This window comes from Phascolarctos cinereus, unplaced genomic scaffold (assembly GCF_003287225.1).
Source record: "Phascolarctos cinereus isolate Bilbo 61053 unplaced genomic scaffold, phaCin_HiC Scaffold_7;HRSCAF=346, whole genome shotgun sequence".
NCBI lineage: Eukaryota > Metazoa > Chordata > Mammalia > Diprotodontia > Phascolarctidae > Phascolarctos > Phascolarctos cinereus.
Window position 1 is genome coordinate 125,700,536 of NW_027556180.1, and position 25,863 is coordinate 125,726,398.

Consider the following 25,863-nt stretch of genomic DNA (forward strand, 5'->3'; position numbering starts at 1 on the left):
AAATGCCCAGATCTGAGAGATGGAACAGTAAGGAGGTCAGTGTCACAGAATCAAAGAGTACATGACAGAAAGTGAGGTGTAAGAAGAATGGAAAGGTAAGAGGGGGCTAGGTTATGAAGCGTTTTGAATGACAGACAGTCTTAGTGTTTGATCCTGGAAACAGCTCCACCAATAGTTAGGATCATGACAACTCCTTCAACTGATACTCAAATGACATATTTCCTTTTCCCTTTCCCCTCCACCATTTGGCTACTTATATGTGTTATTTTCACCCATTAGAATGCAAACTCCTTGAGGGCAGGGACTTCTTTTCATTTTGCTTGTATTTGTATTCCCAAGCCTTAGCACAGTGGCCCATGGTAAACTTTTTCTTTTAACTGTGCTATTCTTTATTGGTCATCCAGAGGTGGCACAGCAGGTGAGCATGGCCAAGTCTGGACCTGATAAGGCAAAGGTAGGTTTGTCTTCTGTCCTCCAGACTGATGACTTCATCCTGGCTCAAGGCACTCACATTTTTCCAGGTCCTCCTTCAGAGTAACTGTCCTGTTAAAGACAAGCTTTCTTTCCGTACTGTCTGGATCCACAGAGAAGTAGCCCAGGCCTTCAAATTGGAACTTATCAAAGAGTTTTGCCCCACTGACTGAACAATGCACCAAGGCATCTTCAATCACACTTGGACAGTCCGAGTTCAAATCACTTAAGAATCCACCAGGGACTTCAGAAGGATCCTTAGGGTTTTTGTTTTGGAATAGCCTCTCATAGATCCAGACCTGGCACTGCAAGGGCTCAGATACCCAGTGTATAAAAGCTTTGGGCTTCTCAGAAGCATCTGACTTGAAGTGATTCCAGCTCAGTCACCTGGTCACTGGAAGAAATTCTTCATGATATTCTGTACATCAGTAACATAACCCGCATGTCTCAGACCTAGTGGCTAACCTGGTGCAAGATGTATGTAACCCTTTTCTGGCTCCTCTTTAAAGTCTGTGTGCTCAATGTAGATTGTGGGTGAAAAGGGAACCCAGTGAAAGTGTTTGTTCTCATCATCTGGAAAGTTGTGTACGATGACATCAATTGCCTTGCTTGACGGGAAGTTGGTAATGGTGACCTGGGGTGGCTTGAGTACAGCCATGGCCCTGGGGAACCCATAATTCAGCATTTCTTGAATATAGGCTTCTAGCAGATGAGGCTTTGTTGTTGTCTGAGCAACAGTGACAACCACCCCGGGCACAAAAGTTGCTGATCACCTCAGGAGGGAAGCCTCCACAATGGAGTGCTGTCAGCATGAAGAGTTAAGGATCATCCCAGTCCCTGATCACACCCATCTCCACCAACTGAATGAGTAGTACAGACTGAAATGTCCATACACCCACTGAACCGGGAAGTATACATTGAGTGCACTGCAGAGTCAGAAATAGGAGGAGCAGCGGGCCTGGAACTCTTTGGTGCAAAAAGAGTGGGTAATGTACTCAATGGAGTCACACGGACATTGTATGTAGTCATACGTAGATGCACCACTTATGACAAATTCAATGATGAGGCAAGTATGATATGATAGGTCACTGGGTCCATCTTTCCATCCTCAATAACCAGTTTCATTCTCAATGTGGCCTCCCCTTCAGCAAAGTTCCCCTTCTTCATTCCTCAAAAAGCAATAAAGACTCTTCATTTGGCTGATCTCACCATGGAGAGAGTAGAGGACTGTAGCCTTTAATCTCTTCTACATGCTGGTGGCAGATATAGGCATGACCCATCCGGATGAGTTCTACAGCCTAGGCAGAGAGCTGGTCAAAGCAGTCTGAGGCTGAATCACCTTGTTGGACTAGTAACTCACCCATTCTACCATGTCCCAGATTCTAGTGAAGTATTTTTCCTCCTCCTTCTCAGGATTTGTGTCGTCATAGTGCAGAAAGCAGAATGTTGGCCTTTGCATAGCCGAAGTTGAAGTTGATGGCCTTGGCATGTCAAATATGCAAAACACCATTGGGCGCTGGTGAGAATCATGTTTGTACCTGTTCCCCAGTGATTTCCATGTGTTACTGCAACAGAGGCATGGTGTTGGGTGTGACCACATAGCCAAGGGTTTTTGTCATTTTCACCTGGTTTATGGAACCTAAGTGCTTCTTTCCTAAGTTGTTCCATCAGGGAAAGAGATGTTGCAGGTTCCTCACCATTCCGCTGTGATCCTAGATGCCTTCAAATCCTCTCCTCATGTCTAGTCTTTGCAGCCTTGGGCTTCTTCTCTAAATCAGCCTCTGACTTTGGGCCCAGAAGATGGAGAACCTGCATATCCACCTCATTCTTAATGGTCTTGCCATCTGCCCACTTCAGTGCTATCCTTGCCTCACCCATTAGCATCCCTGTGTTGAAATGACGCCATTCTTTCTTTTTTTTTTCCCCACAAAGGCACTCCTTTGTAAGCTTTTATTTGGTAAAGTGTTTCTTTTTTTAATTTTTTATTAATTTATTTTGATTTATCAACAATCGCTTCCATAGGCTTTTGAGTTTTAAATTTTCCCCCTCCCTCCCTGCCTCCTTCCCCAAGACTGTGCCAATCTGATATAGGATACAATTCTTTCAGGAGCTGTTCATGGTGCCAACAAATCACAGCTTCCACAGCCTCTTCAATCTGCTCCAGGGTCACTGTGACTCCCACACCACACTCTTACTCAAAATCTATGGTGTTGATAGGGTCCAAGGGGTGGTTCCAAGGTACTCCAGGGCAGCACTGAGCTGCAAGTCTGTGAGGGTCTTCTTGTTGGTAACATAGCTTACCAGAAAGGACAATCATCAGGGACCCTTGAGACAAGAGGCCACATTGTACAGAAGTGTTCTTGTAGACTTGTCAATGCTGAGACCCAAGACTTGCTGAGCCTGTACCTCTGCCACCTGGAGCTGTGCACTCAGCACCTCATTCTTCAGCATCTTGCATACCTTAAGTTCGCTTAAACCGAGGCCTGTGAAGAAAGACAGTGAGTTGGTCATCATGCTGGAGCCAGTCAGGTCAGGAAAAAGTGTTCCTGACTACTCCATGGTAAACACTTAATAAGTGCTTGTGTTGATTTGATATGGCATGGTCTTAAAGTTCCTTCAACATCTTGATCCCCTTCTTTTGGATAATATTCAACTTTTTAATAACCTTCCTAAAATGTGGTGCCCAGAATTGAGAACAATCCTTCAGATAGGTTCTGATCAAGGCAATGTATAGCAGGACTATCACTTTCTGTGTTCTGGACCTTAAGCTTCTCTTAATCCTAGCTAAGACTGAATTAACTTTTGTTCCATTGACACATATTGGTCATCATCTATTCTGTCTTTTGATATGTTTCCAGGGGCGGATTCCTAAAACCTTTCTAATCTGAATCAACTCAGAGTGGCCTCTCTTCTCTGCTGATACTCTCCAATCTCTTCTTCTTTAAAAGTCCCATGCCTTTGTTCATATGCCTGTTATACAAAGTCACTTTCAGGAGCTCTTAAACTAGTACCCCAGATTAACACTACCTTTCAGGAAATCACCTCTTCAGATTTCATTCTGGGGCCACCATCCCTTTCACAGGCAATTTAGGATAGCCTAGGAATCAATTCTGCTTCAGTTCCTAACATGCCATAAAAACTGTGGACACTCCAAAATCTATATGACTTTTGGGGAGCTTCCTTTTTTCTTATGTCATGACTCTCTAAGTCCCTTTTCTAAGCAACTTTCCCATCTTCCCCGTTTCCTCTTTCTTCATTTCAAATTGTAGTCTTAAAAGGACAGCAAAATAATTAGAGTCAGATCAAGATGGTAGCCCAAAATGACCGTACAAAGGTGCTGGTGCCTGAGTTGTCTCCTGGCTGAGATGATTCTAGATGAGGAACTAGAAAGGTCACTCTCTGAAAGGGGAGCGCTAGCAATCTGGAATGGGATTTTAGGAGCTACAAACACATTTCTGTCCTCTAAAGAGCAAGATAGGGCTCCATAGAAACAGAATGTTGCATATGTTGCTGGCCAGGGTCCTTTCATCAGTTGGTTTTGTTTAAATATTTTTTCTATTACAAGGAAAGGATCAATGGGGGTAAGAGAGGAAGGGCTATATTCCAGAATAGCTGAAGTATAAAAAGCAAAATGAAAAAAAATACTTTTTTGAGTCTGGAGGATGAGAATGAAACAGGCAAGGGATCTAGAGTCCTATTTTAGTCTGTGCCATTGGAGTTATAGGTAAGATAAGTTTTTTAAAAAAACATGATTCTCACTTGATTTATACTGTTTTTGACTTCATTTTCATATTTTTGTAATTTCAAAAGCAAGCAGCAAATATACTTTAATTTCAACAACAATGTTAATTTTCCTTAAAACTAAACAACACCAAGGACTTTTTTAAACTGAAAAAGTACAGAACAGTCCCCAAAAAGAACCACTAGTTTTGAGATTTGGACAAAAAGAATTTCGACCTATAATTGCATTAGCATATGAAGGCTTGTATAACCATATTCTATTCCACCACAAATTTTCTATAAACTGTGCCTTTCTGAAACTGGTTTTATACTTAACTGTAAGCTACTCTATCACCTACCATATGTTGATAACTAAGGTTTTGTCTTGGGTGGCAGCATCTTCTAAGAAAAAAGATGGCCTCAGAGTCAGAAAGATCAGAACTTAAATCCTATCTCTGACACTTAATTAGCTGTTAAAACACAGAGAACTCACTTAATTTCTTACAACCTCAGTTTCTTTGTCTGTAAAATGGAAATAATACCCAAAGTAACTACCTCACAGGTTTTTTTATGAAGCTTAAATCAGCTAGTGTCATGGGGCTATGTAAATGCCAACTGGTAGTGCTCTCATACTATCTCCAGCACCTTTTCTGGGAGCCAAAGAACTTCCGGAACTTTGATGGTAGTTAATCTCTGGCTCAATTCTGCTCCTTCATAACCTGAGCTGTGCTTACATGAGCACAACTTGTTAGTACTACAAGAGCAGTAGTTTCTTGGGAAGTGGCAAAAATAGAATTTCAGGCCTTCTATTTTGTTCCCGAATCAAAGGGATTGGTAAAGCTTTACATTGTTATAAGGTACATTGGTCCAATCCATCCAGAAACACAGCAGCTGCCTCATGTAAACCCCGACTTCAATTCAATGCCATTCAACAAACATTTTAAAAATACTGTTTGAAAGGCATTGTGCTAGATAACAGGAAGCAAAGATAAAAATAAAGTAATCCCTGCCCTCAAGGAAAGGAAGGAAGGAAGGAAGGAAGGAAGGAAGGAAGGAAGGAAGGAAGGAAGGAAGGAAGGAAGATGGATAGATAGATTTACAAGTTTTATTAACTCACTGGAATTGTGAAGCAGTATTGGAAGAAATTTCCCAAAATTTGATAGTGGATATAAATACTGTCCTCTGGTATGGGGTGGTGGAGGGTGGCCAGGGAAAGATTTGTATAGGGTAGCAAAACCTTCAGCAAGACTGCCTGAGGCCACACAATCCTTTTTAGGTGTTGGAATTGCAAACAACTTTTTGTGCTTGGGAAAAGGTACTTTGCTTTTGTTTGGGATTTAACCAAGTGTAACTAAGTTGCAAGATCTTCTCTGGTTCCTATCTTTCTGATGAAGGATGTACAGATTTGGGCAGTCAGAGACCCAATTTCCTCACCTGTGAAATAAAAAAGACTGGATTTTAGATAACCCCTAAATTCCTTTACAACCCTAAATATAGGCACCTATGAACATACTTCTGAAAAATATAGTAACCATTTAATAAGTGCAAAGCATGTCCACATTGTTGCTAAAATAATATTCCTTGAGCACAAATTAAACAATGTCACTTTCCTACTTAGGAAACCCAAAAAACCTCCCTAGCGTGAGATAGCCTAGACCAACATATCTCCAGGTTAAGCAGCAAACTAATACCTCTTTTGTTAGTCAGACCTATAGTAGATGTGGCAGGCATACTAAATGCAGGTAACAACATTATTTCATCTTTGTTATATGCTTCAAATGAAATTCAGATATTTGAGGTTAGATCTTAAGAACCGATGACTGAAAGGTAGCTAATTCAAATTCATTACAAGAATCAATCTCGATCTTGAAGAAAAAAATGAAGACATATAATTCCATCCTGTAAGGTGAAAGATGGGGATCCACAAGAGCAGAATGCTGGGTATGCTGATAAGCAGGCTCCTTTCATTGGTTTTGTTTAAGTGTTTTTCTGTTACAAGGAAGGAGTCAATGGGAGAGGGGGAGGAGGATTTACATCCAGAATAACTAAAGCATAGAAAAGCAAAAAACAGCAAATAAATTTAATGACTTACTAGGCAATATGGCACAGCAGAAGACCATTGACCAAGAGTCAACCAATGTGAGTTCAAGTTTTAGCCCACCACTACTAGCTATGTGATCGTGAGCAGCTCATTGAATTCTTTATAGGGCCTAGATGTCTTATTTTTAAAATGAAGAAATTTATATAGATTAATTCAATAAATAAATAGAATATTTCAAAAAGTAAAATAAAACTAATGTCCTCTCTGGATCTTTCCTTCTATAGGTTAATTGTTCAGCATCTGTTTATGTAGAGTACTGATTGGTTTGGTCTGGTTTTGGTTTGTTGTCCTTCATACTTGAAGAAGACCAAAATGATATCACTGTGTCGGGGTCAAGGTATAGTGTGTCTGACCAGACCAATACGAGCTCTGAAGGCTGTACCACAGGTTGAGCACATATGGTTCATATGAATATTTGGAGAGGAGATGTCTTTAGATTTGCACATCTCATGTTTCTTTGCAGCCACTAAACTAAGTACTAGAGAAGATAAAAAGTTTAGATGAGACAACCTCAGCTTTCATTGCTTATAGACTTTATGATTATTTCAAGTCCTAAAACTTTATGCTTCCTAAGACATAGAAAGACTCATCTCTCATAACTCCCATTTTCATAACACTTTAAGATATGCAAACTTTTCTTGCCTCTTTCAGGTGCTGAATGGAAGTGTTGTTATTCCTATTTTACCAATGAAGAAATTTAGATTCAGGGAAGGGAAGTGACATGCCTAGAGTTGCACAAAAGAGTAAGGATTTGAATCTAAGTCTCTTAACTCCACACCCAGCACTTATTCCACTATATGAAACAGGAATTTACATAAACCATTTCTTGAAGATGATAGTTTATTTACTCTTTCCAATCTAATATATTATGATTTTTCCCAGAAATATGCTTTTAGGTTCATTTTAATATAAATTGATTGTGGCACAACATATGTGGTCAGGATGTTCCTACTAATGTCTTATTTCAAACTCTTCTACTGTAATTTATGACCTTCTTCCAGGATTGTAGGGGAATATAATGTGGAAAAACCCCACAAAACACTGGGCTTTGAGTCAGGGCTTGACTTCTAGTCCCAACTCCACCACTTACTAGCTGTGTGATTTTGGACAACTTACCAAATTTGTAAAAGGCCTCTCAGATCTGATGATCATAGATGTAGATCTGGAAGGGTGATCTTACCCTTCTCCTTTACTTTACACATGAAGAAGCTGGGCCTCAGGAGGATCAATTGCCTCTCTCTATTTTCCTTGTAGTAACTTTATATGGAAAACTAAAACGTGACTGGATCACTAAAGTCCCACCCAGCTCTACTACTTTAGAACTATGGCTGTATCTTCAGTGGAATTAGAGATGAGCTCCTTAATGAAATTCAAATGTCAATTCATGTAATTTTAGAATATTTTAAAATCTCTGGTCAGAAGGAAGCACAGACAAGGAAGATGATGTAGGAATTACTGATTTAAATTTAATATATGCTTTAAAAAATCCTAAGTTTTATGTAAGAGAGATTCACGGTGCTATATACCAGTAACATCAAACTCAAATAGAAATACTTCCCTGCAAGCCTTATGTTGATTTTGAAAACCACAAATTAACATTATCTAGATTGTATTGCATTTTTATTTACTTTGTTAAACATTTCCCAATTTCATTTTAATAGTTTAGGCTGCACCATAGAGTTTTGCAGGCCAGTTTTGGCCCAAACACTTCACATTTCTGTTATATACAATCCTTTTTCTCTTCTTTTTTTCCCCACAGGACATATTTATGTTTACAAGTTCATAATAAAAAAAATTGAAAGAAAATAAAAATAAAGTCTTCCTTTGACCTTTACTTCTGTAGACTAGCTTGGTATAAATTTAATTCTTTTACTCATTTTTGGTGGAATTTACTATATTTCTAATTTTATAATTATCATTTCAAAGGCTGTTTTAACTGGATAGAATAACTAGGATTTTTATGGCACTTTAAGATTTGTAAAGCACTTTACAAACATTAACTCATTTGTTCTTCACGGTAACCCTCCACGGGTAGGTGCTGTTATTCTCTCCATTTTACAGTTGAGGAAAGTGAGGGAGACAGATGTTAAAAGATTTTCCCTAGGTTACACAGCTAGTAAATTTCTGAGAGTATGAACTTTATAGGGAGAAATATCACTGCTATATGTTAATATCCTTCTAATTAAAGAATATAAATTGTTTCCCCACTTATATCTTTGTAACAGAAACATATACTCTAGAAAGGAAGTAGTAGCAAATAAAACGGATATTACTCTCTTAATATGGTGTGCTAACAGTAGTTCAACACACAAATTTCTTGAGATGTTATGAAAAAGATATTCCCTGTGGGTATCCTATTCTGTCTTGTCATTATTTTTCAACAAAATATCAAACTTTTCTAATGGCTTTTTTCATCATCTAAAACTTAATGCATTTCATTGGGCAACAACATACCTTCTCAAGCCTTGTTCTTTTCAACTTTTCAGCATTGGTCGAGCTTGTGAATGGAAACCACAACTTTATCCATAAACAGACCGTACACACAAACATGGTCCTATTAGAATGGGTTCATCTAAGAACATTAAAGCTTTAAATTCAATTCAGTGAGCATCTATTAAGTGCCAAATGAAAAAAACATACCCTCCCTACTTTCTAGGAATTTATGATATTATGGGCAAATAAAATTTAATATAGATCATTATACATGAGTTAGAAAGAGATAAACATCTAGGAAAAGGCAAACAGAAAGGCACAAAAGATTTGAGAAAAGAGAAAATTTGTCTTTATGGAAGAATGGTCCCTTGAACCACAGAAATGATTTCAATATTCAGAGCTGTAGAAGGATCCTCAGACCCTGTGATCATAGAGGAAGAGCTTCATTTTACAAATGAAGAACCTGAAGCTTAGGGGGGACCAATTTCCTCCACAAGATCACCTCAACAGTAAATAACAGAAACAGGATTCTATTCTAGACATGGAGGATAGAGTATATAAATTAATGGAGCACAGGACAAGATTAGGGAATCTCTAGCAATCTAATTTGGCTGAAATGTAGAGGGGATAAAGAGGTAGTGTGGAATGTGACTGAAAGAGATTAACTTATGGAGGTTCTTCAGGGCTAGAAAAAAGATTGTATTTTTTCCAGTATTTTTTTCCTCTTTATATATCTGATGACTATTCATTGAGACAATGAGGAACCATTAAGGATTTTCAAGTAGAATTATAACATGTTCAGACTTGTACATTAGGAAGATTATTTTGGCAATATTGTGAAGGATGGATTAGAGCGGGGAAAGACAAGAGGAAAAGAGACAAGGTAGGAAGCTGCTGCAATAATCTAGGAGAGATAATGAAGGCTTGAAACTATGGTAATAGAAGTATGACACACAATCATGGTCCTTCTGGAGAGGGATCATCTTTCTCTAATTTCAAGAGTATTAAATCTTTCAATTAATTTCAGTGAAAGGAGTGGACAGATGAGAAAAATATTGCGACATAGAGTCAACAAGATTTGGCAACTGATTAGCTAGGGGGAAGGGAAAGACAGAAGGGGGAAGGACAGGGGAGAGTCAAAAATTATTTCAAGTTTTGAATGACAGTGACTAGAGGAATGGTGGTGCCATTGACAGCTACAGGAACGCTGGTAGGAGGAGCAGACTTGGAAGATAAAGAGTAGTTTTGGAGAAGTTGGGGTATCTAGGTGGAGATGGCCAACAAACCACTGGAAATGCAGGACTAGATCTCTGGAGAAAAGGCCTAAAGTAGAGATATGGATTTAGTAGTCATCAGAATTGGAGCAATAAATGAAGCCATGACAGTAGATATTGTTGCTGAGAGAGAGCACACATATAGAGAAGAAATCTAGAGACATTTTGGTATTTTGTCTATCTGTTATTTAGTGTCGAAAAAAGCACAGATTCTCAGAGTTAAAAGGGACCTCAGAAACCATTTGGTCCAATGAGCACTTGAACAGAAACTAGCTCTACAAGACCCCTAATGAATGGTTTTACAATCTCTGCTTGTAGATCTCCAGTGAAGGGAAACCTACTATCTTTGAAATATAATGGTAGAATGAATAGAGTCCTATATTTAGAACAAGAAAGATCTGGGTTCAGATTTTGCCTCTGATATTTATAAGATTTATAAGATATTTATAAGATAAAATAAGATATTTATAAGATAACAAGTCTTATGACTTCCCTGAGCCTCAATTTCCTTATCTATAAAATGAGGGGATTAGACTAGATGGCCACTCTAAATCTATGATCTTAATCTTGCCCACTCTAAATCTATCATCAACCCATTCCACTTCAAATTGTTAGGAAGCTTTTCTTTACATTGAACCTACAAATTCTGTTTGCAATCTCAGGAGCGTTCATATGTTCTTTTCAAGGGTTGCACCTAAATTCATATGATCATTCTTGAATTTATGTCATTTACATAAATTTAAATTGGTGAGTCTCAAGATATATGAGATGTGGGCTGTGTGATGACACAAATCATTAGTGAATTGCATTTTTTAATCATGTTTAGATTTTCATGGGGCCTACCTAATTCACTTGGGTTTATGGTTTGAGAGTAAACATCTTGTTTTTTGCATATGTACTTCTGTGAACTGAACAGTCTCCCCTCAGGCAAATGAATCCAAAGCCAGGGAGGGATGCACCCTTCATATTCTGTTAATTGATTGAAAGGGCAAATGATCTATAGGAAAAGTTGCATCATTAACTTAATTGAGAGCAAAGCCTAATTAGAGGGGAAATGGAGTAGACAGAGCCAGAGACACAGCAGGCCTTCATCTGAGATGTCAACAAACAGACATTGTAACTAAAACCAGACAGCGACTGCAGGGTTTCATTTACGTCTTCCATTTCAATGTGAAAACATTTACCAGAGTATGTGCGCGTGTGTGCGTGTGTGTTTGGGCAAAAGTTAACATACTCAAACTGAAATCAGCTTCTCTGAGGTGGGAAAAAAATCAGCTGGTGAATGTTAATAAAAACGCTTTAAACTAGCTCATGATAGCATAAGAATCTGAAGAGGTATCTGAAACACATTTGGACCCTAAATTCAAAAGGAAAAAAAATATTTTGAAATTTATAGACTGAATATTCAATAAACCAACCAGATTTAAGAAGAAGAAAAAATTTAACTCTGATATTAGCAGATTTGAGTAGGGGAATTATTTTATATTAGACTGCATTTCTAATGAATCATGGGAAATCTAGTCTGTTAGTAAACATACTATGGAAGGCTGTATGAAGAATCCCAATAAATGTGCATGGAACCCCAATCTGGCTCATAATTAATGCCCATTCTCAACTATCTATGGTACATTCTTCTTGCATTACAAAAGATGGAAAATGGATTCTGCTATCCAAGCAGAAAATGAAGATATCCAACTTTTTCTCTTTTCTTCTCATTGTCAAGCCTTCTTTCTAGATTTGAGTTGCTCCCTCACACCTCTGCACCCCTCGGATCTCTTCTAAGAATCATAAGCTTCTTCTGCACTCTGAATAGAGGCATTAAATTTTAGAAGCTGCTTAAGTACTCACAAGTTTGCTTTCACGTCTGAATTGGAACAGGTGGTGGTGGACAGAATCTGGGTTTTACCCTCTTTAAAGTCTTTCTCTTCTGCTCCCCTCATGCAGCGAGGTTCCCTTTTTTCCCCTGACTGCACCAATACAAACAAAACCTTTTATAAGAAATGCCACTTAAGTGAAATGAGGAATGCAAGCAGACATGTTTTGGCTACAGTGCCAGTCTTTAAAGTACATAGGTATTATTACACAATTCAACTGTAGTCCTTGGCATTGTGCATTGCTTGTGAAAACTGGGCCCAGGCCTGACTCCTCAAATACATGTGGGATTTCTATAAATATATTTTAGGAAAGAGAAGATAGGAATGTTAATTAATAGATGGCACATAGTCACATTTTCATTAACTACATGTTTTTCAGAGCAAAGGGAGGGAGGTAAAGAGGGGAGGATGGGTTTGTGTGTTTGTGTGCGTGTGTGTCTGTGACAGAGAGAGAGAGAAAGAGAGAGAGAGAGAGAGAGAGAGAGAGAGAGAGAGAGAGAGAGAGTGAGAGAGAGAGAGAGAGAGAAGCTTAGGGGGAGAAGGGAGGGAAGAGAAGAAAAAAGAGAAAGGTAACACATTAATGAAGTAAAACCTGGTTGAGCTGAGAGCAGCTAATTAGTCCTGCTTTTGAGAAAAAAAAAATTTATAAAGCAATTGTACATACAGGGCCATCCTCATGACATCATAATGGAATTATTTACAACTGATCTATCAAAAGTTCATTAAGATACTTTTCTTAAAAGATTTTACTACTATTATCCTTACAGAGTAAAGATTTCAATAGATATTGTCCAGATTTAAATAGATATTGTCCGTGTTTTTGTTCTTTGCATCTCTCCTCTATCCTTCCCTATCTCCAAATATTCATTGTTTAGTTCATAAGTTTGATTCCAGGGCATTCTGCTAAAGAGTTACAAATGGCCTAGTCATAATTGCCAAACTGACATCAGTGAAGTTGGGGAGTGTGGGGTAATCATGCATAAGATTTGGCCAGAGCGGTCCAGTCTTCATAAAGAATGAGCTTTGTGCCAGCCATTGATCCTCAGAGAAAATATGTTAAGTTTTGTTTTTCAGCATCTTGTTTGTAAATCCTTACAATCCAGATTTCTTCCAGAAGGAAACAAAGGAGCCAACAGACTACAGTGTGAATGATTCTTCTACACCATGGAACCTCAAGCAGCTGACTACAAGTTAACAAATACAAATTGTGCTTTTCTTAAAATATTCTAAGGTGATCTCTCTCACTTTTCTTTTAGAATAAATTTATGGTAAAGTTATTGGAAGTTAAAACTGGTCATAACTCTCAATAGCAAAACCATTTCAGGGTATGCTATGATATTTTCTGTTAATTTGTTTGGGTTGCTAAGATATATGAATTTATCATAGAATGCTCATGTATTTCCATCCATCATACCTCTATGCTTCAGAAGAAAACAGACTCAAAAAGACAGTTCAGTATTGTAGAAAGAGTGCCTGACACCAGCTAAAGACCTTATAAAAGTTAGAACACCTGCAGGAGTTATTATACATGAGATCAGGTCCTGGCTCTGTCACTAATTTTGTAAACACCTGTTACCTTGAATAAGTCATTTAAGTTATCTGAACCTCAGTTTTCTCACAGATCAAGATCCATAATGGACCTTAGAGATCATCTATTTTAATCTCACCTACTATATTACAGATGCTTGCCTTGAAGCACACACAAGGGTAAGGGCTTTCACTACAGTCATATGAAGGAGACAGTAACAGAGCAAGGATTTGAAACCAGATCCTTTGATGCCAAAGCATTATTTCCATTACATCAAAGGGGATTAACTGATCTAATAACCTGTATCAGAAGTTCTTTAATTTTTTCTGTCATTTTTGACAGTATGGTGAAGCCTATGGTGTCCTTCTCTGAATAATATTTTAAATGCATAAAACAAAACATATAAAGTTATAAAAGAAACTAAAGATTAGTGAAAATAAAAATTCATTTTTCCTACTGAAGTTCACCAACTCCCTGAAATGTATCTATGGACCATTTGGGGTTCTGTGGACCCCATATTAAGAATATCTGATCTAGATGACTTCTGAGATTTCTTTCAATGTTAAAAATTTTTAATCATACTTTCTAGCCATAACCTTGAGCAATTCACAATACTTCCAGATCTCAGCTTTATCCCATGTAAAATGGCAATAATCATCTATGCCATTGTCTGATTGAGGATGAAATAAAAGAATGTGTATGAAAACTCTTTAAAACATTATGTGAATGTGAGCTATTTGTATTGGTCATTATTCACAACTAACTCAGGAAATAATAGAATTGAGAGTTGAATTATACAAATAACTCAATCCCCTAATGTAAGTTCTTTTGGCCCAAATTATTCAGATTGGTTAGTCCTATAGATTACATTACACATTACATTTCACACATAAATGTATAATACCGCACGTTCTTTTGCTAATATAGGCAAAGCCTCTTACTAGTTCATTACGGGTGGTGCTTGTGTCCATTTTACGGCATAAAAGAGCTCTGTAATGGATTTGAAAAGAAAAGACATCATCCGTGTCCTTTGGTGACACAGGGCTTACTGGCTCAAGAGGTACCAAGGGGGGCAGTGATGCCAAAGTTATGGGGAACAAAGCTGGAAATGTTTATTACCATCACCAGCTAAATATGTCCTTGGCATCTCAACATCCATATGAAAAATAAAGTGGTTTCTGTGCAGACAAATCCATATTTTACCTATACATTTTCAAAATCCATATCATTAAATTTTGCACTTTTCATGACAATGCTTGGTGTTATAGAGACATAATGATAAAAAAAAAAGGTTACTTTAGACACTAAGAATCTCATGTAAAGGCCCCATGCAAAATTGCTGAGCTCTCATGTCTGAGTGCTTCTAATCTTTGTGATTTTACTTTTGAATTTATGGTAGGATCATTGACATTTATAATAATTATTGATAATATCCAAAGAATTAATCTGGTATTATCTATTGTGTTAGTGAATTATTTAATCAGTAAATAATTTTTATAAGCAGGATTGTCCAGACATTAAAATACCCTATTAAGTAGTAATCATTGAAGCAACTGATACTCATCAGTAAAAAAAAAAGTAGGCATTAGTAAATAAAAAGTAGGCAAAAGTAGGAAGACTAGATAAGTAAAAATTAGAAACAACCAAATTCAGTTAGCACTATGTGTAATAAGCCCAAGACTGTAAATCACTGGAGGAAATACTCTCTATTTGACAAAAACTACTAAGAAACTTGGAATGTAGCTTGAGAGAAACTGTGTTGAGACCAGCATCTTACAGCACACAACCACAATAAGTTCCAAATGGAAAAATGCCTTCGTTATAAACTTTTACATCACACAAAATTAGAGTAGAATGGGAAGGTGCACCTTTCACAACAATTGGTAGGGGTGAATAATTCTTAACAAATGAAGAAAAAAAGGGGATTATAAAAGAAAATAAACATTTTCAATTACATAAAATTAAAAAAATTTTTACAAAGACAAAAATCAATCAGTGTAACTAGAAAAAGAAAAGATGCAATCCTTGAGGGGGGAAATCTTTGCCTCAAATATTTCTTATAAAAATGAAATACCTTATATATACAATTGAGAAACACAAGATACCAAGAACCACATTTTAGGAAGGACATTAAGAAATTGGAGAAATTTAGAGAAGAGTAACCAGAATTGAGGAAGCTCTTAACATCATGGCATATAAGAATCAATTGAAGGAACTGGAGGTATAAAAAAAATCAACTTAGAGATAAAGAGCATAATAACTTACTCAAAACCATACATTTAAGAAGGGGTAGATGGTAGAATCGATACTAAAACTTAAGGCTACTTAATTCTATTTCAGCCCTCTTTCTACCAAACTATCCTTCTCTTTCCATTGAGCTTTGCTATTATTCAGGCTTTATTGTTGCCATGACCTTTCCAAAGGTGAAATTTATTTATTCTGTTATGGCCTTATTATGCTGATCATATAACTATCAAATCTTAGATTTGGAAGGAATCTTAGAATCCATCTAGTCCAACTTACTTATTTCCAACTCAGAAATCTCTACTATGATAATAAAAGACAGTTGAAGAATTTACTAACACTTACATGTTTTAACTATGGCCTTCTGGAGACAATTCTCTCACTTTTACAATATAATCTAACAGTAGCTTTAATTGTGGGAGACTTGAAAGGTGATAGTGTTTGAAGAGATTTTAGGGAGGAGGATGTCTCAGAGGTCCTCAAATCACATTACACTACCTACTTTGCCTGCACATGTGATCAGCTTCAATTGCCATTTGAAATCAATTTCTTCTCCTTCTGATATGTCCTGCAAAGAACGGGGGAAAAGTAGTTTAAACTTGGCAAAACTAAGAGTAAGTTCTACGGTACAATCCTATAATATCTAAAATGGATGCCTTTTTTTGTGAACGCCAGAAGAATGTACTTAGAGTTTCAGAAATTCATCTTTAGCAAGTACATGTATAAAAAGGGAGGATAGTGGGTGATTATTTTTTTTTACTATAGAAGATCTCATTTTTCAAATGTCATCATAACATAATCATTTATTATTTTAGTGACCTTTCTAAATTCTTGATTCTGAAGCTAAACTTTTTCAATAGTAAGGAAGATTTTCCCTCATTAAAAACTTTTTCAATCATCAATTGGTCAGAGCAGATTCAAATTCTTTTAAGGCCTGATTTAAATGTGTTTAAACAGGCAATTTATCAGGTTCTAAAGGCAATTTAAGGATAGAACATTACATTTCTAACCAAATTTGTAAGAGATCATTTTCTTTTAGCATTTTTACCACTTATGGATGCTAAAGATTCTCTAAAATTGTTGACAGCTAACATCTATTTACCTATAGCATCCTCCCACCTCTTCTTTTTTCATACTCATCCCTGCATTCTCTTCCCCTTCAGGTGTCTATTTTACTTCTGATTTCAGAAAGACCTTGCTCTTTCACCTAGATATCACTCAGAAGCTAATCCTCATAACATGTTAGTTGATACAGGCTTAAAGTGTTAAATTCCCTGGAGAGTTTGCATTTTAATAGGGGACTCAAAGATTGAAAATCCTTTAAGACTCAGAGGAATGAATATCAAATGGTGAAATTTCAGGCACCATCATAGGTAATAAGGAGTATTATTGATGAGAAGGGGTGATGAGAGGAGGGCAACCAGAATGATCAGGGGGCCTTCTAGATCATGCTTTCTAAGGACAGGTTGAAATAAGATGAGGTGCTTAGCTCAGAGAAGGGAAGACATAGGGGACATGTGATAGCTGTCATCAATATTTAAATCCTCCAGTGAGTTAAGGGTCTAGCCAGGAAATAGAGAACAAGTTACTATTTTGTTTAATTATTTATAAGGACACTACCCTCCTCATTCTTCTTGCCCTTAGCCACCCTCTTTTCAAATCCAGCCCATGATCCTGATAAACTGAACAATAGGCCAGGTTGCCATGTATTATAACATAGCAAATGAATGGCATTATATATGAAGGAGATATTCTCATGCAAGGAGATCCAGGAAGCCAAGGGAGGAAGTATGACCACGAGCATTTTGGTGAGGATCAGGGAAGGAAGAAGCAGAGTGGTTATTGCCATGTGCATATACCACATACCAACTATTCAGAAGAAACAATTTGAAAAGGGCTTTGGGAAATAAATCTGAAACTTGGAAGGATATAGTGATTTCAGCTATTCATAGGCACTGATGCTTTGTCTGTGATGACTTCTTTACTTGCCTTAATTATAATGTATTCTTCAAAAAGTGGAGAAAGCAACAAGGCAAACACTATCTGATTCTGACCTAAAAGTAAGTGTTAAAGAATGTTGATGAACTTGGGAGCAAGTGATCACTCTAGTCTAGCCTTCATGATAGAGAAGAAGAAGAAAGATGGGTCTAATATATGCCCTTGATTTAGGAGAATTAATTTCAGAGAAAAAAATTAGTAGGATGATCTAAAATTCTACAGATAAAATCAATCCAAGAGTAGTGGAAGTCACTCAAGAATAACATTCTGAGGACAAAAAAATTCCAATAAAGAAGAAATGGAGGAGATTATGGTATCACAAGTTTACAATTGGATATAACTGAGTTGATAAATTTGTTTCCAAAGGAAATTGGGGATGCCTGGAAAAGAGAAGGCTCAGAGAAAATATGACAGTTGTCTTCAAGTATTTGAGAGAGAAAAGAGCAATTAGACTTGTTCTGTTTATGCCCAAAGGAAAAGAGAAAAAGCTAATAGAAATGGGTAGAACTTTCAAAGATATAAATTCAAGTTTAATATAAGGACATGTTTCCTAATAAAAATTGAGCTATACAAAAATAGAATGGGCTGTTATATGAAGTAGCAAGTGTCTCCTCATTGTCAATTTTCAAGGAAATGTGGAATGAAAGGTTGTTTGTGTTGTAAAGATTCATTTCTAGGTAGTTGTTGGACTACATGGCTGCTGAGTTCCTTTTTAACGCTAAAATTTTGTAGGTTTAGTTGGTTTCATTTTCATATTTATTATCTTAATTATTTTCCTAATATTGAATTATCCATATATCCTTGGTATAAATCTAACTTGGTCATAATGAATAACTGGGTGGGTATATAGTCCTTTTATTAGGATTTTACTTAAAAGTTTTACATCAATATTTATTAATGAAAATGACCTCTAGTTCTCATTCCCTGCTTTATTCTTTCCTGGTTTAAGTATTAAAATTATGTATTTCTTAATAACATATCAATTGACTAGAGAAAATATAATGGATTTTAAAAATTCCAAATATTTACCTGCACCATTGATCCAACACATTGTTGGCTTGATGTATTTTTGTGTCCTCAAAACCTAGCATAGTAATGGGTATATAGTAGGTACTTTTTAAATGCTTGCTGATTGATTTATTGATTGATGGTGATCTGAACAGTTCAGTGGCACCATTCTATGATAGGTGATGAGGTCCAATATAATAAGACTATTGGCATTTATGAAGAAATGTCCATAAAGCATAGTATAGATGTTGTATGGGTGGGATAGTCTATTCTAGCCATTTCTTGGAACATGTGTAGATATTCACTGCCAAAGTCTACCACGTGGAAATTTGAGGGGAGCCTGCTTCTGGCTATGCATGAACAAAAGTTTATACATAAGTGATAATAAAGAGACTCAGATTAACTGCTAGTCCAGAACTAATTAGATATACAAAAATAACAACCCATTTAACCTCCCCAGTGTTTTATTTCCCAAAGATATATGAGACACAACTGGTCTGAGATGCCTCCTGAGAGCTAGGTAGGTAAGGAATAGCTGGACACATTGCCTTACCTGGCCATGGAAATTATGAATAAATAGTTACTTCTACCTCTTTTTGTTTGTTCTTTCTTGATCTAACATAAAGTATTGTGAGATTTAAGTGTCCAAGTCACTTAACTTGATTTGAAAGAGTCAAAGATACTTGGAAGCCTAAAAGCTGTTGCAGAGTCCTAGGAATGGCACTATATTGTGGGAATATACCACAATACTCCATCCTCTGGATCAAGGCAGAAAAAACATTTGCATCAGGAACAGAGAGAAACACCAGTGTCAGAGACATGTTGGGAAAGAAGGTGACCTAGGGAAGGTGAAAACTTCAAGGAGTAAGACCACTCATGATAACAAAGAATGTCAACTATGGATTCAAGAAAGGACAATACTGGGGCAGCTAGGTGGCGCAGTGGATAGAGCACCAGCCCTGGATTCAGGAGGACCTGAGTTCAAATCCGGCCTCAGAAACATAACACTTACCAGCTGTGTGTCCCTGGGCAAGTCACTTAACCCCATTGCCTAGCCCCACCCCCAAAAAAAGGGCAATACCAGCAGACTGAGTAACCCTTTACTACATATGTATTCTACCATTGTGTTACAAATTTGAGCCTGTTTTTCCTATGGATGCCATGTGTATTTGTGAAAGTGTTCCACTAGTTTTTAAGAGAAATGTTTCGTATCTCCTATTTTTACTATGTCATTTAAATAAATGATTTTGATAAGAACTAATTAACTCTACTGGCTGATTATTAATGGGAGGCATTCTAGTGAGGGCTTGTGACCTACAATGTTAGAAGAATACAGCTAAAGTGTTAACCCTGAAACTTTAAGAAGTAAAGGTCACCTCATCCCTCTAGTCAAGGCAAGGCAACAAGTATTAGTGTGCTAGGCACTGTGCTTAGTGGTAGAGATACAAATACAAGCAAAAAGAAAAACAGACTCTGATCTCAAAAGGGTTACATTCTAATGAGAAGACAATACATGAAAAGGAGCTAAAAAGTATGGGATGGGAGGGTTTGGGGGGATGCCGATGAAGGCAACCACAAAGAAGCATAGAACTGAAGTTCAGAAAGTCAGAAGCATAGCCAGGAGGAGAATGAAGGTTGGCTGACCTGTGCCCCTCCCTAAAATGGAACCCCAGTAGGAACTTAACAATGAGAAAAAAGGGCCATTGTGGTAAAAGTTGTTCCAGGATGAGAAAACCTCAATGGACAATGGGCATTCCAAGATGAGGAGGCTCCAAGTACTGAGAGAAGATCCAACGTGATATTATAGCTGAAGCATGGTGTTGAAGTCTAGAAAATTTGAAGCATAGATGGGAAGCATAGCCTTTGAGTGCAAGTAGAAGGTTGGGAAGTAAACCCAGGGAAAGGGATGGAGCACTGTTTTTATGCTGTAGATGGTTTTATTTTTGCTTCTGTAAAGAAAAGAAAAAGTGATAATGATGAGTGATTAGGATTGTCTTTAAATAAAAGTGGAAAGAAGGAAAAGTTCGCCTTAATTCTCTTGTATTTTTTTAGCACCCTAGACCCTAGCCTCAAGCATCTATTGACATTATGATGTTTCTTATTGGCCCCAAGCCACTCATTATGAGGCCCCACTAACACCTGCCTTCTTTGGGAAGTGTTTTGTACCCTGGAATTTCCCTGATCCTTTTTCAAAATGTCTCTGTCCTTTTCTCCCTTTCTTGGGGCTCTACTCTCTACTCTCTGGTAGCCGGGTTAATCTCATTAATTAATCCATGCTATGACAAATGGGTTAATGTGCTACCTCTCCCAGGAGATATGATAATAACAGCTCACACTGGTATAGCACTTCCTTCAAAAACCAGCATACAAAGTAAGCAAAGCCAATATTATTTGTCCCATTTTATGTATGAGGAAGCTGAGGTTCAGACAAGTGAAGTGTTCTCCCATATTTAGGAAGGTAATTAGTACTGAAGCAGAAATGTGAACCCGTCTCCCGACCAAACTATCACTCTTTGGAGATAATGTTAGCTCCCAAGAATGGCTTTAATGGTAGAGATTTCAGGTACAAAGGCAGGCTAAATGAAGAGGGGATTCAGAGATGTAAACCTTTTAACACCTCTGGTCATGATTTTCAAGTTGTCGGTTTCTTGGAAGAAATAAAATATTACTGAAACTTTCTCTCATTACTACATTAAGATAGCGAGTGTCACCTCAATATTGTTGACTAAGTCACAGCTTGACATTTCCCAAATTTGATTGCTTTATCAGCTTCCCTCCCCCCTCTCTTTCATCATCTCTCCCTTTCTCTCCTTCTCTTTCCATCCACCTCTGACTTTCTTTGCTTTTTTCCTCTCTTTCACTCTCTGTCTCTCTCTGTCTCTCTCTTACACACACACACACACACACGCACACACGCACACACACAGAAATAGACAATACAGTAGATTCTCAATTTGGGATACCTGAATGCTGAGGATTTCCTGAAAGTGCAATGCTAGAGTCCTAGAAAACACTGTCAAGATTCACTGTCAGAATAAGGATTCCCCCCATTTTCCCTCAAGGTGATAAAGTGGGATAAGCAAATTTGGAAAAAAATCTTTTCTTACTAATGGTGGAAATTTGTCTGTTGTTGTTGTTATTTTATGTGTAAAGTATTTTTGCATTGTAAACCCATAGTGGAAGCATTCCAGAAAAGAAGTCACTCCCTTATGGGGAGCACTTAAATGAGTCATCAAAGAGAATCTGGGGAAGTGGGTGTAGCTAATCATTTGAGCTAGAAAAAAGCAAGATCATTCATTAGGCTCCCAGTACACCAGTCAGCTGAGCTAGAAGCATCTGTCAGACTGGAAATGCCAACTTAGTGAGCCTTGAGCAATGATCATCATCAGAGTTGGAAGAGAGCTCAGCCCAACCCATTCATTTCATATTCAAAGGGGTCAATCTAAGCAGTTCGCAGATCACTTTGATGAACTCACACAGGGATGACCCTTTCTTTGGGGCATCTGATGAGTACCTTGTTATGATAAGCACCCATTTGTGCCTTTTTGAGAAGACAGGGAATCATTATTCATGGACTTTCAGAGACTGGGGAAACCTCCAACACAACTGATTAGAACTTGGAGGAGGATGGACCTGCATCTATGAAGCCACTCTTTTCAGCTGGGCTCAAAAAAGCAATGGACTCCCTTAGCCCCTATGTCTCTCCCACTCTTTATTTTTTGGCCCTTTTCTTTTAGAGGACTGACTAAAGAAAACACGGAATAGACCTGTATTCTGGGGAAGGAGGAAAGACATTGCAGTTCTCTCTCAGCCTTCCCTTTTCCCTCAGTGGCTTCCCCTACAGAGCAGAAACATACATGAATTTCCTGGCTTGCCAGCAGAACAAATCTCAGGCCTCAGAGACCAGAGAATGGACTTTCCCTGCCCAAGAGATGGCAGCAGTTGGAGTAATCAGAGAATTTCTGCAGAAGCCCTTGGATATGGCCCCAACAACTGGAGGAACACTAAGGTTTAAAGCGAAGTCATGGTGAGGTCAAAAGCCCAGGACCTTGTTCCCACCCACCCACACCACCCACCCACACACACACACATACACCCACAACCACCATCACCACTACCACCATTATAAAGAGTTATTCTGACCATACAAGTATGATGGAAAAAGAGAGTTGCCACATAGCAGAGCCAAAGTGTGTTTCACTTTTTGAGGAATATGAATGGTCAGAGTAGTACCATAAAACTGAACGCCTATATGAGTCTCTTCGGGAAGTGGTGAAAAAAAGAAACTCACCAGAAAGTAGGGTATTATTTGTTCATTAGCTCCAATGTATGTTTGCCTTGCTGGTAGAAATTCAAGTGGAGTGGGCACTCCATGCTTGGGAGGGGGACTATGTAGGACCCTGTGAGTGTGCTGAATATTCACTAGATTTTGAAGTGGTGCCCCATCAGCAACCCAAGTTCAGTTCCTTCTAAAAAGAAATGTGCAGGGTGTCATACAAGCTTCATGTGCTTGCTGCATTTGCTTATCAGCTCCTATAAGTCCTTTGAATGCAGTATGCACTTTCTGTATCTGTTTATAGGTTCCTGTGAATCCTTTTAGTTTTCTGTGGCGTGAAATATACATGTCCTTTTTTAACCTGTGATTGTACAGGAATTGCAGGTCCCTATTGCCCACAGTTGTGGAAATCCAAGCACAGTTCTATTTGGAGATTTTCTTGGAGCAAACTAAAGATGGGGAAAATGGGCCAACCCCAAAGAGAAGATCTAGTCCATGGGAACCTAGAATCATAACAGCCTGGGCCATGAAGCATATACACATGAGGAAACTGAGGCTGAGAGGTTAAATAATTTGCTCAAGGTCACACGGTAAGTGAGACAGCTGAGATCTTATACCAAGTCCTATTATTCCGAAGTCAGAGCTCTTTCCACTGACATCACACAGGAAAGGTGACTCTGAGTTAGAATGAGGAGCTGCTTGTTAATTTTATAATTAAAATAGTATAGTTTCTAGCAAAAGCTATTACTACTATATGTATTCAGAAATCAGCAATGGTTTTTCCACAAAAATAAGTATCCTGTCTAATTCTGTGCCTTTAACACTAAGTGAAACTTACTTACCCCTACTTATCTATTTTTTTATTACGAAAATAGTTAAAGAAATAAATAGTTACAAATAAATATGAAAGACATTATCTGGTATCTGTGTTTCCATGGAATCATTTCTTTTTATTTTCCAGTGGCTTAAAACTAATAAGAAGCATTTGTTTTGTCTTGTAACTTATTGCAGAAGTGAAAACAACACGAAAGAGAAATATTCTAGCCTTTGGTTACACTATCTTACTAGGCTGCTAAAATATGTACTCCAGGAAGTTATTGCCTTTGCTGGCTTAATTTTTTAAATTATCCTAAAATGCTTTACTTTTAAATTTGCTGTCATATAAAATAGTTTTATTAATGCTCTCTAATAATTGCAAATGATTCAAACATGCTTTTGTGTGTCAAACACAAGTGATGATATTTTTCATCTCTTGTCTAACTCTAACAACCATATCAGTCAAAACAAAACTAAACAAAACAATGGAGGGCCTTGTTCAATTACTAGCAGTATCCTGGAAGATTCTGGATAATCATTCAAGGGCCATGATGGGGCCCAGGAGTGCAGGGTTAGACTAGATGAAATCGCAGTTCCCTTCCTCCAAGATTTTATGATTATTTAGAATAAGCACCACAGTGGCAGGAAGAGATGACAAATAGATACTAGCTATTGTAGGAGGCTGATATAACAAAAGCAAGCACAATAACACCTAGTACTGAAGTCATGTGACTCCTAAAAAGATGAAGGAGCAAATGCTAGAATTGAATAACAGACATTGAAACCGCGTTACCAAATGAATAAAGCAGATTGTGTGGTGGAGAGAGAACACTGTCATTGGAGTCAAAGGACATGAGTTCAAATGCCAGCTCTACCACTTACTATTTGTGCAACCTTAGCCAAGTCACTGAAAGAACAAATGAAAAAGAATTTATTAAGTACTTATTCTGCGCCAAGCACCGAGGTAAGCACTAGAAATACAAATACAAAATGAGACAGTCTCTGCTCTCAAGAAATGTACATTGTATTAGGAGAAGACAACAATTACCTGGGAACGGTAGCCAAAGAAAGGTATTTGGCTTTGGAAAGAGATGTGAGTGGAAACATTGGAAAGTTGATTGGCACAACCTCTCTGATAGCAATGGCAGTATAGATATGACTACAGTTTCACATCTGGAAAGCAGGAGGGATAAGGGAAGAGAACCCATGGCAGAGTGCAAGAAAATGACTGAGAAGGAATTGTTCTTGTTGTGTGTCCTTTGTTCTTGAAGAGAACCAATAACATCAGGTAGGTGGATGTCTGGACTTGAAAGTAAATTGGATTTAAGTGAGGCAGGGTTATGCAAGGCCACCAGCCTCACTCTCTCCTCCAGAGCCATCTGGGTCCAGTGGCAAGATATAGATCAGAGCAACTACAGATGGCCCCCAATGAAGTGGGAGACCTTGGCCTTTTTAAGCTAAGGTCTTTCCCAGGTCCCAGTTTGTCTGAGGCAATACCCATTCAGTAATTATAGCTAGGTAAGAAATGAGGGGAAAAAATGGCCTTTCACCTAGTCAAAAAAAAAAAAATCAATCCAGGAGGGGAAGACCCTCAGGATTTCAGGCCAAAAGAGAAACAGTTGCTATTTACGCTCTAATGAGCCATATGATGCATTCCCCAGCAGGGCTTAACCTCCCCTAGGCCTTACTTTCCTCATCTATAAAACTGGAGAGCTGAACAAGATAACTTCTGGGTTCCTTTCCAAGTCTAAAACCAAACAGTAAGAAGAAATGGTCAGGGAGGCAAGAATAGGATTTATAGTGGCAAAAGCCAATGGGAATTCTAAGCAACAGAAGTAACTGTAAGATCAGTATAGAACATATAGGATCAGTAGGCAAGAATCTTCAGAAGCCAGAAAATGAAGTGCTTTCTTTATTCAGGGGTGCCATACCTGGAGAGAAGTAGGAAGCAAATCTGGAAAGAATTTAAATATTGAAAACTTTAAACATTTGAATGACTATCATCTGGAAGACAGAGCAGATTGTTCTGCTCAAACCCAGAGGGTCCCTAGGAGGAACGGGTAAGTACTAGTTGCAAAGTGGTAGATTTAGTCTTAATAAAGGGGGAAAAAAAACTTCCT

General features: G+C 37.8%; 1 pseudogene; it reads right to left on the minus strand.

The window, feature by feature from the left end:
• Positions 1-488: 488 nt before the first annotated feature.
• Positions 489-2,985, minus strand: LOC110200129 (glutamine--tRNA ligase pseudogene; annotated as a pseudogene).
• Between the last annotated feature and the right edge of the window lie 22,878 nt (positions 2,986-25,863).